We start from the raw sequence: 17,892 nt of genomic DNA on the forward strand, positions 1-17,892 counted from the left end.
TGGTCTCTTGGGCAGAACCAATGCAGCTTGACACATCTCCTAGCGGCCTTGCAGTGTAACTGTACCTGCATGATGCATGCCTAATGCAGGACCTTGCATCGCTACCCACAGTTCACCAGACCCACCTCTGCACAACTCATCCTCAACGCAGGATCTTGCAATGCTCCGCAACCAGGATTTAAGGTACTTTCTTCAGCAGACCTTACTGGATACCTGTATCCTGTCTACACTCCATCGCAGTTGGCCTGCACTTTCACTGAAATCTTTACTATTGCATCCCTCTGATTCTACTGGATGGATTTTATCATTTTGTTTCGAATAATTTACTCTATTTTACTTTATTTTTCTACTTTGGTGTGGGACATTTCTTGTGTTGTGATTTCACTTTATTACTGTTCGAAGTGCTGCATGAATACTGCACACATTGCCTGTAAGTTAAGCCTGACTGTTTTTGTTTTAAGCTACCAGCGGTTAGGCACAGGTTAATTTAGGGTTTGCTTGTGTCTCACCCTGGCAGGAATTGTGATTGCTGCTTGAGCAGGGTTTCACTCTCCTTAACCAGTAACCCCATTTATGATACAGAGGGAGAGAAAGTCCAGTCTTTTAGGATCTTATTAAGTCACAGGCAACAAGTCCAGTCCTCTTCTATTTTTCCACAGTCCACAAAGTGTTTGTACAAGGATACTAGGGATACCACATTTATACCTAGATCCAGTCTGTGGGGGAGGGTTGAAGCCTGTGGCTTCGTGCTACTCTCTGACCAATGGTTTTCTGGGGTAAGCCTACCCATTCTGCAAACAATCCCACAATTGCCCTCTCTATCTAAAACCAAGATGGGAGAACCTTTTTTCACATGTTAAGAGATCCTGTGCCCTCCCCACCGGTGTGACCACGGAAATGAGCAGCTCATGCTCTGTGTTCCTTCTCAACTAGTTCTAGGAGCAGCTCCCCTCCCAATGGGGATGGTGACTGCCTGACTTTGGGGGGACAAAGGAAAAGAGCAGGGACTGGAGTCAGCTAACATTTGCTTATGGGAGTGAAGCTCCTTTTGAATTTAATCAGGTTCCTAGGCCCAGCCCAGAGGCCATCCTGTCAAGAGGGCGTAACAACAAGTTCACACCTCATCAAGTGGGCTATTCCGGTACCAGATAACAGTTGGAGCTCTTACAAATAGGCCTTCAGAGGCTTTAAGCAGGGAAAAGGATACTTTCTAAAAGTACCTGTTCCTTTATAGCTATTTATAATTTGATTTTACCATTACAGTTACTTTTAAATAGGTATTTAAAATCGTCTGAACTATATTTCTAGCTGTTACCCAAACAGAATTTTCATTGTTAAATGTAATAATGTAACCTGTTGTTCTCCTATGTAACTGCCAGCCTTGTTGCTTTAAAAATAGCTTACATTTGGCATGTCCTACCTTAAAATATAATGCACCCTGCAGTATAGACAATAAGGCAATATTATGGGCAATATTATTTAAGAGGAAGATTTTGACCTGTCCAGAAGTGTTCTGATGAAAGTGTCTGAAGGTGAATCTTTTATCCATTCAGCTAAAATAAGTGTGGCACATCGTTTGGCACATGGTGAGAATTATACTGCCCACCGCTTCCTGAAGGTAAGATATGCACCTGTATGGAGTGCCAGTTCATGTGTGCCTGCTCTTGCGACGGCATTGTCATCGATGTATGTTGTCTGGAATGAGGAAGTTGATCAAGAATATTTCTGCCCATCTCCTGCACTTTTTAAATATTTATTTTCCATATCCAGAGCATCAGTGAATAGTGTGATTGTAAAAATATAAAAATATTACCAAACAATAAGAGCATTTTATGTTTTTTTCATAACATCAGATGAGTTAATTATGTTTTTCTAGTGACATTCCTGCCTGCCCAGCTTGTTATTGTCATAAGAACAGAAACTAAAGCTCTCTGTCATTACATCAGACAGTGCCAGTGTGTGGCTCTCATGGCTGCAAGGTCAAATCTTCATCAAATCCTGCCAAGCCATTGAACAAAGAGGGTCATTGTGACTTCAAGTCTTGACATCTTTGCTGAGATTTCCAATTAAGGCACTGGTATATAGCAATGAAGGTATAAACGACCCTTATCCTGTAATATAGAGTACCATGACTCTTCCGATGAGAATGACTTATGAGGAATTGTTAGTGGTGAACGTTTGACCTTGCGATGACAGTTCTGAATCACAGTCACAGTCCAATATACTATCCACTTACCACCTGGGGGCAGCATGCGTTCTTTTTTGTGTCAAGTCCTCGACTGTTTTCCTCTTGAATGCTGCAATGCCGGTTTGATGCCGTACTATCTGAACTGATGGCTGGTCATCTTCTGTAAAACGAGCCCACTAAGAACCGCTGTCCTTAGAAATAAACATGGTATTCAAAGCAACATCAGCAATTGAGTGTTATGTAGTTTTTTCTCCTCATAAAAACAGAATAGTGACAGATTGGGTCTGGATACATGACTGCAAAATAATTGCAATGTATTCCAAAAACATGAATACTTTTGCTTCTGAAGACTCTTTGAGAAAGTATCTTATGCCTTTGCTGCAGTTCACTTTGGCATGAGTCAGTGTGTTTTCCGGGTCTTGTACTATATTGTACTGTTCATTGGTATCTTATGCCTTTGCTGCAGTTCAAAGTTTCAACAGGTGCCAGTGTGTTGTCCGGGTCTTGTACTATGTTGTACTATTCATTAGAACATTGGTATGTTTGGGGCTCCATTGAAAACTTGACTATCAAAATGGCAAACCACTCGTTTACAGCCCCCATCTCACCAACATCGGAATAACTCTGGTTGCTTCCCAGGAACAAAGTCAGGTTTCGTGAAGATCAGGGTCATAGGGGAAGGGAAGGTTGTCAGTCAGGCCCTGATCGCCATGGATGCCCATATTTTAAGTGTGCAGTTTGTCACTGGGGAGGAGTAGAGGGCCCAAGCCCAGTGTTTACGGGGAACCAAACTTTCCATATATTGTTACCAGTGACTGCTTTATCCATAAAGGTTCAGTGCCTCTCGGAGAGGAGGCGATTCCATTCCACCAAGAATCTAAATTGGGCAGTGTAGGAGAGTAGGATCTGCTTCTTATAGTTACCCCCACTTTTTGCTGATTTTTCACTGTTTTTCGACTTTAGTCTGGCTGGGACCCAGCTAACCAGGACCCGAGCCTAGCTGCTTCCTCTCTAAATTGATTACCAGTACTTTAGGTACACTCCAGATTGGATTCTGGGGTGCCCTTATAAGTCCCTAGTATATGGTATACTATGGACCCAGGGCATAGGTACCCCAGAGACCTACCAGGGGCTGCAGCATGTATTATGCCACCCCTGGGAAGCCTTCAATAATGACACCACAGGACTGCTACTGCAGCCTGGGTAAGGTAGAGCATGCATCCCTTACTGAGATATAGGTTCATTATGTCTCTCCATATCACTGCACATATAAACCTATCAGTCACCCTTTACGGCAGGCCTTACTAATCCTGAAGGCAGGGTGCTGGGTTTTATGTGAGTGGGTGCCCATGCATGAGCAGAGCCCATCTGCAGCCTCCGGAACCTTTATTGCGGGGTTGTTTGTGATGCAGCCAAACCATATACTCTTAAGTGCATTATAACCAAACGGTAAATGCTAACTTTGGGATGGTTGCACGGAAACATGTCGTGTTTGGTGTCAAACACCTTGGAATCATACCCCCACACCAGTAACTGGTGTGGGAGTATGATCCCACCCATCTAGAGGGAGAGGCATGACAGCACCGGTATACCCGATTCCAGCTAACAGAGCCCTGGCATCACAAAATGGATGCTGCCAGCCACAGACACGAGTCTGACCTCCTGCTGCTGGACGAAACTCCAGCAGGGGAGGCCTGGACAATAGGTTTCCTGTCACAGGGAGGTGTCACCAACTCCCAGACAGGCTTTAGTGTATTGGGGCTGGGTGGGTGCACTCCAAAAGTGCTTTGAAGTCACCCCTGTTGTCCCTGTGCATAGTCCAGCTCAAACCGGTTGCAGGGGCTACCAGCCCCTGCTCTGGCGCAAAACTGGACTGAAGAATTGGGTGTAGCCACCCCTCTTTTCTGACCCTCCCATAGGTGGGTCCCTAGAGTTTGTCCCACCCCTTCCTTGGGTATAAGATAGGAACCCCTGGCTACAGGACTTTAGATACACCTGTACGAAACTCTGATACTGAATCCTGGAACTTCGACGATCTACATTGAACTAGATGACTGAAGAATCTCCCTTGGAGTAAAGGAGTTACTCCCCTGCAAGGAGGGCACCAAAGATGCATCAGACCAGTTTGCATCTCCGAAGGTCCCGCTGGACTCAAAGAACTTTGCAACACAGGAGGTGGGTTTCCGTGGTCTTAGAGGTTGATCAGTGCCCAGAGCAAGTTTGAGGCCCGTATCCCTCGTGGCGACCGTGCAAACCGAACCCCTGGACACCGCGTCACTTTGCAAGAACATCAGCTTTCCAACGACTCCTGCAGCTGAGCTTTGGGTTACTTCTATCCCTGACCCCGAGCAGCATTTGCTCCGAAGATTGCCTGCCTACACTCCACGAGTGTTCCGTGAGCTGACCCTTTGTGTTTTCTCTTGAGGTCCATTCGCAATCCCTGGTCTGTCAACTGGTGGGTCCCTGTGAAGGGAACTTTAACTTTAAGTGGGCTTACCTGGTTGCTCCAGACGTGCCCTGACTCTCCATCGACCTTGCTGGTCCGCACCAAAGCATCTTTTCTCTTTCTGCGTGGGTTGCTGTTGGCAAGGCTTGTTGGGTCCAATCCGGGCACCGACACCGCAGCACTCGACATCCTTTGTGGGACAGCTCAAATCCAGCTCCTGGTCATCATCGACGCCTCCTGGTCCTCATGGCTGCAGAGTCAAGATTCACCTCTTCGCACCTGAATCACCCGACATCGATGGGCATTCATTGACCGTGCCCGTGCTCACTGGCAAGTGACCCAGACTCTGTCCCCTCTTCTTTCAGGTTCTTCTGATCTTCGATCCAGGCTTGGATCACACCGGACACTTTTCTCCTTCCCGGCAGCAGCACTTTGCAGCAGATCACCATTGGAATCAATGACGATTCCCGACACCATTTGACACCTATGCACCGACTTCCCTGGGTGAGGTAACTAGAGTTCTTTGGTGCTCCCGTGGGTGCTGGCCCTAGAACCCCCTAAGTCTAAAGGGGTTTGCTCAAAGTCCTCTCCTAAGTGTCCTTAACTTCTAAAATTCCAACCGCAACTTTCCCATAGAATAGTATGGGGCTCGCGCCAGTGTTCTCACACTGCACACGTCCCCCGTGGGCCTCCTGTGTCACTACCTTGGGCAGTTCCTTGGGGTCCCAGCGATTCTACATGCTCTAGGCACTGTGTCTAGTCAAGTCGTGGTTCTTATACCGCTTTCTTAATATATGGTTTGGTCCGCCCCTAGGGCCCATTGTATATTGTGCTATTTACTGTTGTTTTAGAACTGTATTATTGTGTATCTTGGACTCTAATCTCATAAAGAGATTAGTAGTGAGTGTTTAGAAATAAATACATATATTTTATATATACCTTGTGTGGTTCTCCTTTCATTTAGTAATTCAAGAGGTTATGATCTGGTAAACCAAGCTGCTTTACACTCCTTCAAGACTTAGCCTGAAGACTGCTCTCCATAGCTACCACTAGGATAGCTTTCAATAAAGGTTGTCTTTAAACCTATCATCAATAATGGTTGTTTGGACTGGTACAAGGTGCCCACTATAACTAGTGGACACCATATATCAGGCCAACTTCTCACAGGCAGCTTGATAGTAGCGGAAAAGAAGGGGTACTGCCAGACCACAATCATGCCTCAGGCGATACATTAAGTGTTTGTGGAGGTGGGATTTCTTACCGTCCCACAAGAATTTGTTAATGTCCAATTGGAGAGAATGGATTGCGTTTGACGGGGGAACATAAGCAAGTCTGAAATAAATATAGCATGTGTGGGAGAATGGTCATCTTGACTGCCGCTATGCGTCCCAACCAGGAGAGGTGGGGACGGCTCCAAGTTGACAGGTCTTTGCGTGTTTGAGAGGTAAGAATCACATAGTTAGTGGCCAATGTTTTAGGAATACTCCAGGCCAGTGAAATATCTAAGTATGGTATGGTGTCCATCACCCATTCAAAATGGAACAGGGATCACAAAGCGGCTTCATGAGAGGGCGTGACTGAGAGTTTCAAGATCTAGGACTTTTGCATGTTCATTTCAAACCCTGAGACCCTCCAAAAAGCAGGAAGCTCAGTGACCACAGCAGGAAGCGAGGCCATGGGCTTGGTGATGGATAGAATAACATTGTCAGCGTATATGCTAATAAGATGTTGGCCACTGTCAAAGGGAATCCCCGCTATGCCCAGGTTGTCCCTCAGCCACTGTGCCAGAGGCTCCATGTACAGAGCAATAAGAAGAGGGGACAAAGTGCAGCCCTGTGTGCACCCCAACGGATGAAGATTAAAGCGGATAATACTCCATTGACCCTGACCAAGGCGTGGGGTCACTATAGGTGCTCCGGACCTACGTGCAATATCTCTCGCCAATGTCAAATGTCTGCAGTGTATCGAATAGGTATGGCCAGTGGACATAATTGAGCACTTTTTGACTTTGATGGAAATAAGAAGAACCTCCATGCGAGACCAATGAGTCTTATCTAAAAGGTGCAGCAGGTGCTTGGTGTTATTGCTGCACTGGCGCGCGGGAATAAATTCTTCTTGATCTGGTTCGATCAGGCCTGGCATTAATGAGTCATGGCGGTGTGCTAATATACTGGTGAATAACTATGGGGCTCATTTATGAGCCTGTGTGCCTGTTTTGTGCCGCAATTGCGTCACTTTTCGTGACCCTGCGGCGGCGTAAAACATGCGCCATGTTGCGAAATATTTACAAGGTGACGCATCTAGGCAGATGTGTCACCTTGTAAAGCCCTGCGCTACATCATACCTGTGTGAGATATAATGTATGCAGGGTGGGCATTCTGTTGCAACAAAGCCCCGTAGAAGTGTCGCAGTGAAATCTATGCGATTTCACTACGACACTCCTATGCCGCCAATGTGTCAAAACCTTACACCTTATGGCAGGCGTAAGGGTGACGCAGGCCCTTTCACATGTGAAAGGGACATTGCTGGAGTTGGGTCAGTCTTCTGACCCAACGCCATCAATGTGCCACTTTTTGTGCCGACAGATACGTCAGTACTACTGACGTAACTGTCATTCCATGCGACATGATGCGTCATATTGTAAATATGACGCATCATTGGTGTTGCAAGGAGGGCGCACCGAGAAGTGGCGCATCGCTGCTTTCACGCAGCGATGCGCCACTTCTCATAAATTAGGCCCTTTGTGTCTACATTTTAGAGAGAAATAAATCTGTATGACCAGTAGAGGGTAGGATCCTCCTTACCCAGCTTCGGAATCAATGAAATAACAGACTTCCGCATGGAGTCTGTAAGGGTGCCCGACTCTGCAAAGGAATTATATAATCGAGTGAGCAGTCCTGACAGAAAATGTTATAAAATTGTGAGCTGAAGCCATCAGGTCCAGGGACTACATTGGTTTCAGATGTTATATGGCCAATATCAGCTCCTCTATGTGAATAGGCTGATCCAAGGCCAAAGCCTCCACATCAGGCAGAGAGGTGAGGGTGACATTTTGGAGATATCCCGAGGGATCTCTATAAGAGCCATCCGCAGTGGCGTAAAGAGAACTGTAAAAGGGATAAAAGGCTGACACTTTTCCCTCATTTGAGGAGGTCTCAATAGAGGATGCACTACGGATCTTCTTTAAAGATCCAGAGTGGCTTTTGCTGCGTAGACAATGCACCGGTTGCTCCCCAGGTAAAATGTATGTTTGAGGCACACTATAGCATATTCCACCCTATCCAAATCAAGGCATTTAGGAAGGAGCTGGGCCTTTTCCAGCTCCATCCACACCCTAGGGACACCCTATGGGTGCATTTATGGATTTCTTCCAACTCAAAAAGAGTTCTTCATAGACTTTTCCTTTTATCTCGATGGCGACAATTCGCAGCTGATGAAATGGCTATAATCTTCCCTGTTACCAACAGCTTTAAGGCTTCACAGACAGAGGTCAGGGAGGTCACCTCGGTATTGTTAGCTTGGAGACGCATCCTGGGTCAAGGTTCTTTAGTTCAGCGGTTCCAAATGGGCCCCTGTATTCCGCTGCACTTCTTCACAGTCACCCTGTACTTTTGACTTAGCCCCACTTAAGCCCGTATTGCTTCTAAGCGCCGTTTTGACATTTATTCTTTAAAAATTCACATCTCGACTTCTACCTGATGGTTTTTGTTGTCTTGGTCTTGTTCCATTTATAAAATTATAGCATATTTTTCCTAACCTGGTGTGGAGGCTTTTTGCGGTGTTATCACTGTGTTATTGTATACTGTGTTGCACAAATACTTTACACATTGCCTCTTGAGTTAAACATGACTGCTCTGTGCCAAGCTATCAGAGTGACTTACCCTGATTAGGATTCTGGTTCCTGCTTGTACAGGGAGAATTTGTCTGCCAACCAAAATTCCAAGGTTTTGAAGAATTACACAGACCTTGAGCTATTCTTGCCCCACATCTCCAACAAGTAGGGTTTTGTAGCCATTTTTCATTTGCTGTCACATAATCTCGATACTATTAATGGGTGAAGGAAAGTGAACAGCGGAGTTCAGAAGCCCTCGATAGACAGATTTTTATACAATTCATAAAAAAATGAATTATAATCTCACTAAGAGCTCTACAAGGCACACAAGAAGACTGTCCCCCTAAAGCCAACGAGTACTGACTTTCAATATATTTAGTGCCCGGTTAAAGAAAACATCAGTTTGTGTCAATTCAGTTACTGAAAAAGTGAGATCATATTTTTTTCTTCCCAATGCAGCCTGTCCTCTTTTCAATTTCCCATAATGGCAGTGTGCACTATGCCGGAGAGCCGTGCATAATTACATTTGCAGGTACATTTTTTACGAATGCGTGTTCTTGCTAAAATGTTTCTGGAGCAAATAGGATGAAACTAATGTTAATGACCAGAATACAATTTATCATGTAATTATATTGTTCTCCATTAAAAAGTACGAATTCTATTACAATATGCTAAATGATAAATTAATTAAGATGCTCTGTAGGAAGGTTCTGTGTACATGTTCTGCCAGAGGGATGCACAGAGATAGAGTACTACATTAAGGTAATAAATAAGCCATGCATGGGAACAAACTATGCCTGTTTTAAGACAGCTGTCTTTACTAATGTGAGAGGCTGGGCCCAGGGACACGAACGGCATCCAGCTGTATGTGTGCAGTTGTGTAGGAAGGGCCCCAGAAGAAAAAACAACGAGGCTTGCATACAAAACGTAAGGTAAAATGGCACTTAATGATTTTTTTTGCCATCACTGAGCATTTCAGAGATTGGCATCTCAGACGCAGGCAGCCCCATTGCGCGCCTCTGTTGCTAATCTGTGACTGGAACTAAATCCTGGCCCTGCGAGGCGAAATTATAATTGACTTGTTTGCACCCATTTTCGGTGTCAAAAAACCATCCTTTGCAGGTCATTCTTCAAATAAAAATTGAAGCAGCTCATCCATATTTCATGCTTGGAAAAGCTTCACCAATCCCTAGGGAGAAGATAATACGGATCCCAGAAACAGCAGCGGTGCATAATTTCACATTTTACCAGGGGCTCAGAATGCGATTTAATTCTTTCTGGAAATGGATACTTTTGCCACTTCAGTAAGACCCGGAGCCCACCGATATCGGATGCATTAGACCCAATGGGTGCGCTCAGAACCGAGCTGCAGCCCCCTCACTCCTTTCCTGTGGCCAGGAATCTTCCAAACCCCTCTGTTTACCCCCGTGAAAGCACATTTCTCGAATAAGGCTGACTCCCACAACGCTGCTGGGTGGTACATTAAATGCATTCAGCATTCACTCTGCCAACCATTTAAAAAACGTGTCGGGCGGGTGATCGCGTTCGTTCTATAAAAGAGTCTGACGAGTGTATCTGCCTCGGTGCGTGATACTGTTCCTAAAATTCCGTTCGGATCTGGTAGTGCACATAACAACAGCTCAAGCAACATAGGTTTGACTGCTCAATGGCTGATCGGTGCCGACAATGACGATTTCTCCATGCTGCAGAAAGCATTACATCCCGAGGAGTAATCATTATGGAACAGACGTATTTTTTTAAGGTTGTAGGTGACTATGTCAATCGTTTGCATATCTGATCTCATGAATGAAATCAGACAGCGTAGTCACACAAAGCCAGAATCTGTGCCCATGTAAAGCGATCTGTGTATCTCGGAGAGCGGGAACTGAAACAGATCAGATTGTGTGATTGGCTGGCCTTCTCCCTTTGTCTGAGTCTAATTGTTAGAGCAGCCCGCATTTGCCGGCGAGATAAGGGTAATAGCGTAGCTTTCACTCTGAACTTGGATAAAGATACATTGCATAGATTATCTGGCCCTATTATCTAAGCGGATTAGAGGATAAACGAATCACAATCCACTCCAGTGAAATGAAATCGAGTTTCAGGAGAAGAAGTCATCAATTGCAGACTGAGCTAATTTCCTGTGCACGTAGGACGCAGAGGACAAAGGACGTGGTACACTGGTGATGAACACACGCAAAATCCAGAAAGGCCAGAAGAATCTGGCGTCTAGTGGCGAGGGTAAATCTTGCCATGTTTTTGAGAAGTAAAAAATAAATGCAATAGAAAGGTAGTGTCCACCGGACTACTTACTGCTCACAATGTATATTCCCGGTTGGATGTGGCTTCAGTATCTTGGTTGCATTTCTCTGCAAAAATATAAAAAAGCCAATGAGCTCAATCAGTGTCCTATAAAGAAAATGGTAGTTTGCATTTCACTGCTGTTCAAGACATTCCAGCTCAATAAACAGTATACAACTTTACACATGCCACAGTAATCAAGTCCTTTATGCCAAACCAGAGTTGTCTTGTTATTATAACTTAACTTACATAGGAAAATGCTTTTATGTTCAGCACACAAATGAAAACTGTACACCAGGTTTACAAAATATTCATCACTTCTTACATTTAACATGATGTTCCTGAACACAGGATACCCCATCCCCAAATACTGACTCTTTAACCCAGCTTCCCAATGAGTAGCTCCCGAGCTACTGGCTCTCTAGCTACCTGCAAGTAGCTCGTCTGTGTGCAGCCCAGTGAACTAAATTAGAAGCTTTAGCTTCGTTGAATTAATGTATTTAAACCAAACTTTAAAAAGTGCTTAATAAAGACGAAAATGTGTATATGTTCAGAATTCATAAGCTGATGTTTGTAGAAAAATGGCTGAATTTCCAAGATATATTTAAAGCTGATATTTGAGTGCTAAAAATCAAACGGTTATAGGGAGACAATTATTAATAGAATGACCTCGGTGCTGGGAGCACGGCTGCTCTGGCTGTCATATTTTACACATTTAGAGGCACTCCACATTTACAGAACATTTTTACATTACTGCTGGCAACCGTGCCTTATGCACTGAGGCGATTGCTGCTACTAAACTTGCATGTATTCGTGAGTGCCTTGGGGCTGTTTTCAAATGGTTCCAGCTGAACAGCCTCAAATGCAATTCAGATAAGTCTGAGGTACTCTTCTTCGGTTGTACCTCTGATCCTGATTGGCAGGAATGGTGGCCGATTAATATGTTTCCTCCGGCACATTCCTCCCAGCAGGCAAAAAATCTGGGAATTAAGATCGACAATGTTCTGACGTTGAGATCTCAGATCCTCGGTCTTATGGGAACATGTTTCGGCCTCCTGAAGATGCTCCGGAAGTTTCTTCCTTTGCTTTCAGAAGAGCACAGGAGGATCACTGTGCAGGCCTTAATTGGCTCCAGATTGGACTATTCTAACGTCCTATATCTGGGCCTACCGGAGTACTTACTACAGCGCCTTCAGGTGGTGCAGAATTCGGCCGCTCGGGCTATCCTCGGCCTTCATAGGCGAGCCAGAGTGTCTGGCCTTTTGCAGTCGCTTCATTGGCTGCCTATCCAGAAGTGGATAGTCTTCAAGGTGTTGACGCTGGCTCATAAGGCTCTTTATGCCTCGGGCGCGAAATATCTGCAACGGAGGCTTACCTTTTATCGCCCGGCCCGATCTCTGCGATCCGAATCTCTCTTCCTTGCGGTGGTCCCTCGAGTAAAGAGGGCCCGCGTAGGGGGCCGCTCTTTCAAGCTGAAGGCATCACAGCTTTGGAATGCTTTGCCATTGGCTCTACGTGGCACTTCTAATTTGCTGACCTTTAGGAAGGGCCTTAAAACTTGGCTCTTTGCCCCTTACCATGTTCCCTCCTTAGTTTTGTTGTTTTTTCTTTTTTCCCACTGTGTTATGTTTTTATGCTTACAAGCTGCCAATAAAAAGCGCCGGGACACTCCAATGGAGTAGCTGTGCGCTATAGAAATCAAAAATAACATAACATAACATAACATATGGTGACCACTAATGTAATTTTGTCTGGTGCAGTTACTATTACTTCTGTATTAGTAGCTCAGGAGGATTTTCATTGAACGCAATTAGCTCTTATTATAGAAAAGGTTGGAGAGCCCTGCTCTATACTGTCAAGTACTACTACCAACGGCATAGAAACAGCAGGTAAAGGCTTCACGGTGCTGCCTTAGCATCAATTGCCATCCTTTGCACACATTATCTGCAAATGATCGGGTAATTAAATCTCAATTTACCAGGTACTGCCATTACATGTACCTCACCGATGACATTGTAAATGGCATAATTGATAGCATCACTTATTACATCTCCATTTGCCATTGTCCGGAAATCCATTACTTTGTTTCCTCTGGATTTTTGTGACCCTGGATAGCTTGTGTTTTTGACCTCTGGGTTTTTAAGGGTGCCTAAGAGGCCCTAACAGCATGTCAGCTGTTAAACATATGCAAACAACGTCAGCTCCAAGACAGTAACAATTCCAAATGTAAGCTTGCAGTAAGGCTTTTCCCTCTAACATTTGACACAAACCCTAAGACATGAGTTGGAATACAGCTATATCACACACTAGGGAAGGTTTGGGAGATTCAGTAAAAAGCAATTCATTTTTTGAAGTTGCAATGCTGGCATTTAATATTATCTAAGACACCTCTCATTATGCTTTGTTAAAGTTAGACCCACACATAAGGTACTAAAATATAGACAGTAACTTTGTGGCCCAAGTGTACATTTGAAAACTTTAACATAACCTAAGTGCTATGGTACAAATTTAGCTGCAGTCAATCTTCACATTGTTAACACTCAACAGTGTTCCGAACCTACTTCTCTTTAACTCTAGTTAGGGGATAGGTAGGAAAGTAATTCTTGTAACAAATAACCTTTTAAGGACAATAACAATTATTAATCAACATGCAGTTAGCAGGAAATATAACTTTCATATAGCTGACATTTACCTATGCTTGTAGAAAGCAGTTTGCCTTGGTGACATTAATCCTCGGACTGCTGCTTACACTCATATGAGCTTTCATCCCACATTTCCTTTTCCTTTGACAGGTTCTTCATTTCCACTGTCCAAATTGTTCTTGAACAAAGGCCTTCCAGCTACTTCTAGCCTCTGTTTCTGACACCTAATTGTCAAAGAAAGTTTATCTTTGACCAAAGCTCTAAACAAGGCACTTTGGCCAGTCCCTGTCCTTCGATTTGATGGCTATTAAGAGATATTCCTAACCGATAGTTCTGTTAAAGGGCAGAGCCATCACAGACTGGAAAAAGACAGTTCCCTAGGTGGGAAGAACAGATGTGCCTATATGGGGTGTAAATTAGGCCTGTGCAAAACTTACATTATGTTGGAGCAACCTGAGTAATTTCAGTAATTATGCATTACTGTTGTAATGCAAAATTACTCAAATACGCCAGCTTGAGTATTTGAGAGTAACTTGTGGCAAAAATCCTACAGCAGGAGTACAGGAACAATGATCTAAGAGAGAGTGAGTGGCTGCTGGCTACTGCTGTTCGTGCCATGTAGCATTACATGCTATGTGCTTAGCGCAAAATGCATCCTCGGGCCCATTTTGGATGCAAGGGTGAATGCACTAAGAAAATAACACTAAATGCTGGATTACACTTGGCACACAATAATGCATAAATGCAAGTCATTTTGCTCTAATTACAAGTAATTATATTAGAGAGAATTACATCACACACCCACCCCTAGTGTAGCCGGGTCTGGTGGCTCAGTGGACTAATGCTTCCACTGCAGGGACCTGCACTCGACCTCATGGTCACAGGTTTAAATCCCGCCAAGTCCACTCAGCCTTTCATTCTTCTGAAGTCAATAAAATGAGTACCATTGAGTTGGGTAACATTAAACATCTTTTATTCAGTGCCAAGACGCCTACTGGTGAGCGTGCACTTTACAAATAGACTATGTTACGTAAATGTCCTTTAGTCTAAGCTGGGCATATGAGTTTTCTTTGGAGAGGAGTTAGAAAGGGGGGCATGTGGAAGGTAGACTAACCTTAGTTATTCCATTTTGTGATACTAGATGAAACATTATTGTGAGATTTCGTTTGATGTAAGTCAGCCCTTGGAACCTGGAACAGGATCATGCTGGGAAAACAGAAAAGAGGGTAATGCGTGAAAAGTCTTGACAACCTTTCCTTGGTGAAATTTGCTAGCCACTCTTGGTTTAACTTTATAAAAACTGGTTCCACCTTTCTCAAGACAAGTGACTTGTAAGATCAGAAGAATGGGCGTATGAACAATTCCATTGCCTTATAAAAAACTGCGGAGCGTGACGGTTGTTTCGTCTTGAATCCGTGGACCTAAAATGTTCTCTGAGCAACAGGGAGCTGACTTCGTATTCATACTCAAGTGAATGGGAGGACGCTCTCTTTCCAGAACTGCCCTCTCACTGTGTAACCTTTATGGAGGAACGAAGTGGTGAAAATCCAAGGAAAAGAGGAAGTGCAACTAAATTGATTTGTGATTTCCAACTTTTGTATTTGTTTTTTACCGTAATGTTCCTGGGTGTGTTTTTTACTTATCTCATACAGTTTTCTCTAAAGAAGACTTTACTGCTTGTGCCAACCAGCAAGGGATACGCACTGTATTCCTAAAACCTTTATCTCAAGGTGCTGCTTTGTTTTGACATTAAAGAAGCATAGCCTTCAACAATCTCTGAATGATTTCCATTCAGTTCACGCATCAACCTTGTTCCACGTCTTAACTGTCCACAAATTAGCATTTTGTTTGTATAGCTTTTGTTTGCAGCATCATGCTGCCGTTAGGTGCCACTATTTCCTAATAACTCTGTACAAGTCTAATCTCCATGAGCTATAAGGTCTGGATTCCTTTGATAATTGAATACTCCTGGATTTGGGATAGCATCTCATTTGTTTCTGAGCCATAAATAACTTAGTGCATGGGTTTTGTCACACTGAGCCAACAATTGAACTTCCATAGCTACTTTGTACTGCTCTGCAGCAGAACTGATTTTGTCAATCCCACTAGGGTCTTAGGGGCAGATTTACAAGCCCCTTGTGCCTCATTTACGCCACCGTTGCATCACTTTTGTGACGCAGCAGTGGCGCAAATCCTGCGCCATGGTGCGGGGTACTCACAACGTGACGCATCTGGGAGATGCGTCACGTTGTAAAGCCCTGCGCCACATGTAGGCGTTACTGCGCAGGGGGGGGCGTTCCGGCGCAGGAACGCCTCCTAAAAGTGGCTGAGTGAAATATACAAGATTTCACTCAGCCACTTTTAGGCCCATGGTGCGTCAAAACCCTGCACCTGCCTGAAGCAGGTGTAAGGATTGACGCAGCATTAACAAGATAGGGCTCCCCAGAGCATTGCTGGAGCTGTGTCACGCTTGTGACGCAACTCCAGCAATGTGCCACTTTTACGGCACAGATGCGTCACACATCTGTGCCGTTTTTGCCCCATGGTGCGCCGCATTGTAAATGCGGCGCATCCATGGTGGCGGAGCTGTGGCGCACAATAACTGGCGCATCCCTGCTGATATGCAGGGATGCGCCAGTTATTGTAAATATAACCCTTACTTTTTAATCGGCCCTGTCCTATCCCACTATGTAGTTTAATTAATTATTTCAATTCTTATTTGAAGAGAGAAACTCGTATTTATACCAGATAAAGGAGGATATGGAGGAAGAAGTGAACCAGCCTAGGATGGGACCAGAATACCCCATCCTGCATATCAGTAAGTTGAGGACGCTGTCATGTTTGACTGTATCAAATGCTGATGAGAGGTCGAAGAGGATTAGAAGGCAGGATTAATTTTGATCAAGCATTTGTAACGTGTGGTCAACAATGTGAGTTAGGGCTGATTCAGTTCTGTATACCTGATGGAAGCTGGATTGGTATTGGCCTGAGAGTTGTAAATGCTCTATGTGATTGCATAGCTGGGTATGGACACATTTCTTGAGGAGCTTTGAAAGAGTCGGGATGCTAGAGATAGGACGGAAGTTATTTTGATCACTGTGGTCCGCCGTGGGTTTTTTGAAGAGTTGGGGTTATCCATCTGGACTTGAGGCAGTCTGGTATAGTGCCTTGAAGGAAAGAAGTGTTTACTATTTGTGTCCAGAGTGGGAGAAGAGAGGTTTTAATCTCACTGAAGAGATTCGAAGGAAGCGGATTGCTGAAGTGGTTTGAAGGTTTAAGTGTTGACACGATTTTTGGTATGGTGGTTTCATCAAAGGTTTTAAATGAACACCAAGAGGTATTATTTTTTGGGGGGGCAGTATGCTCAGGCCACATGGGTGGGTGTCATGTCCTATGGATAGAATGTGCCTTAGGGTACTTGATCTATTTTCTTTCTTACCTTTCTTCCTTTGGCCGGTCTTTTTCTCTGTACTTTGGCGATTGGTGCAGCTTTTCCTTTAAGCCTGTCTTAGGGGCATGTGGTGCACAGCTGCAGTGGAGTTCCTGGAGCGGCTGGCAAGTATTTAGACACCGCTCACCCGTTCTTACTTACTTGGTTTCTTTCCTGGTCATTGCCCCGGAAGGACTTCGCCACCAACGATTCTGTTATCATGCTGCTCTCTCCGTTTGCTTCTTCTCAGATCCGTTGGCGAATCCCATGGACCACTCCCTTCCGCAGCGGATATTTCTTGCAACCATAGCTGGAAAGCTACCTTTTCCATGGATCTTGTACTTGTGCGCATAGCGGGGCCTTTGTTCCCTCTCCTGATGTTTGGACGTCAGATTTCCTGAGGATTAGTGAAGTATTGTACCTGATTTGCCCCTTTATGCGTGTTTTAGGTTCTTTTTACGGAGAACCATGAATATTCCTTTTTATAACAAGAGATCCCTTTGTTGAGAGTGCAGGAGGTGCTGTTTTTTTTGCCTATTAGGCTTTTTTATCCGCAACTAACCTAGGAAAAATATCCTGTAGGCGTGGACATTAATTCTGACACACATTTTTGCTACAACTCTTCTGGGACTAAAAACTCTGTTTGTCTCCATTGCCTACTATGGACTGCGCTTCATATATTGAAGGGTAAGCAAAATGAAAGACAATGCAACTGTACACATAAAGGAATGTCTGGTGCTATGAAAAAGGTTTTCTTTTCCTGCCACATGCTATTGATGCTATATCTTTTTCATTTTCTTTCTAAAGATGCCCGTGCATTATTGGGTCCTACCATTCTCCAGATTGAGGAGCCTAGGAGTGGATGTCCACCCATCTTTTTCTTCCCTTGTTTACATACCTTCTCCCAGTACTTTTTCCTGCTCGCGTTTCTTTATCTTTGGGTGTGGGGGGAAAGGGCACAGAGTGAGGAATGCGACTATCTTTGTTCCTGCAGTATCTGGTTACTACTGTGAGTGGGGGTGCAACAGTGGGTGGGGCCTTATGTGTGAAAAC

At 44.4% G+C, this 17,892-nt stretch overlaps 1 protein-coding gene across 4 annotated transcripts in view; it reads right to left on the reverse strand.

Annotated features, from left to right (window-relative positions):
* LOC146855301 (synaptotagmin-1) overlaps window positions 1–17,892 on the reverse strand; it is a 4,118,085-nt gene that overhangs the window by 2,116,337 nt on the left and 1,983,856 nt on the right. For all 4 annotated transcript variants that reach the window (XM_085652999.1, XM_085652997.1, XM_085653000.1 and 1 more), the window contains one exon: window positions 10,780–10,835. The gene's annotated coding sequence lies outside the window, so the exon portion shown is untranslated. The remainder of the gene's footprint in view (window positions 1–10,779; window positions 10,836–17,892) is intronic.

This window comes from Triturus cristatus, chromosome 4_1 (genome assembly GCF_964204655.1).
Source record: "Triturus cristatus chromosome 4_1, aTriCri1.1, whole genome shotgun sequence".
NCBI classification, from domain to species: domain Eukaryota; kingdom Metazoa; phylum Chordata; class Amphibia; order Caudata; family Salamandridae; genus Triturus; species Triturus cristatus.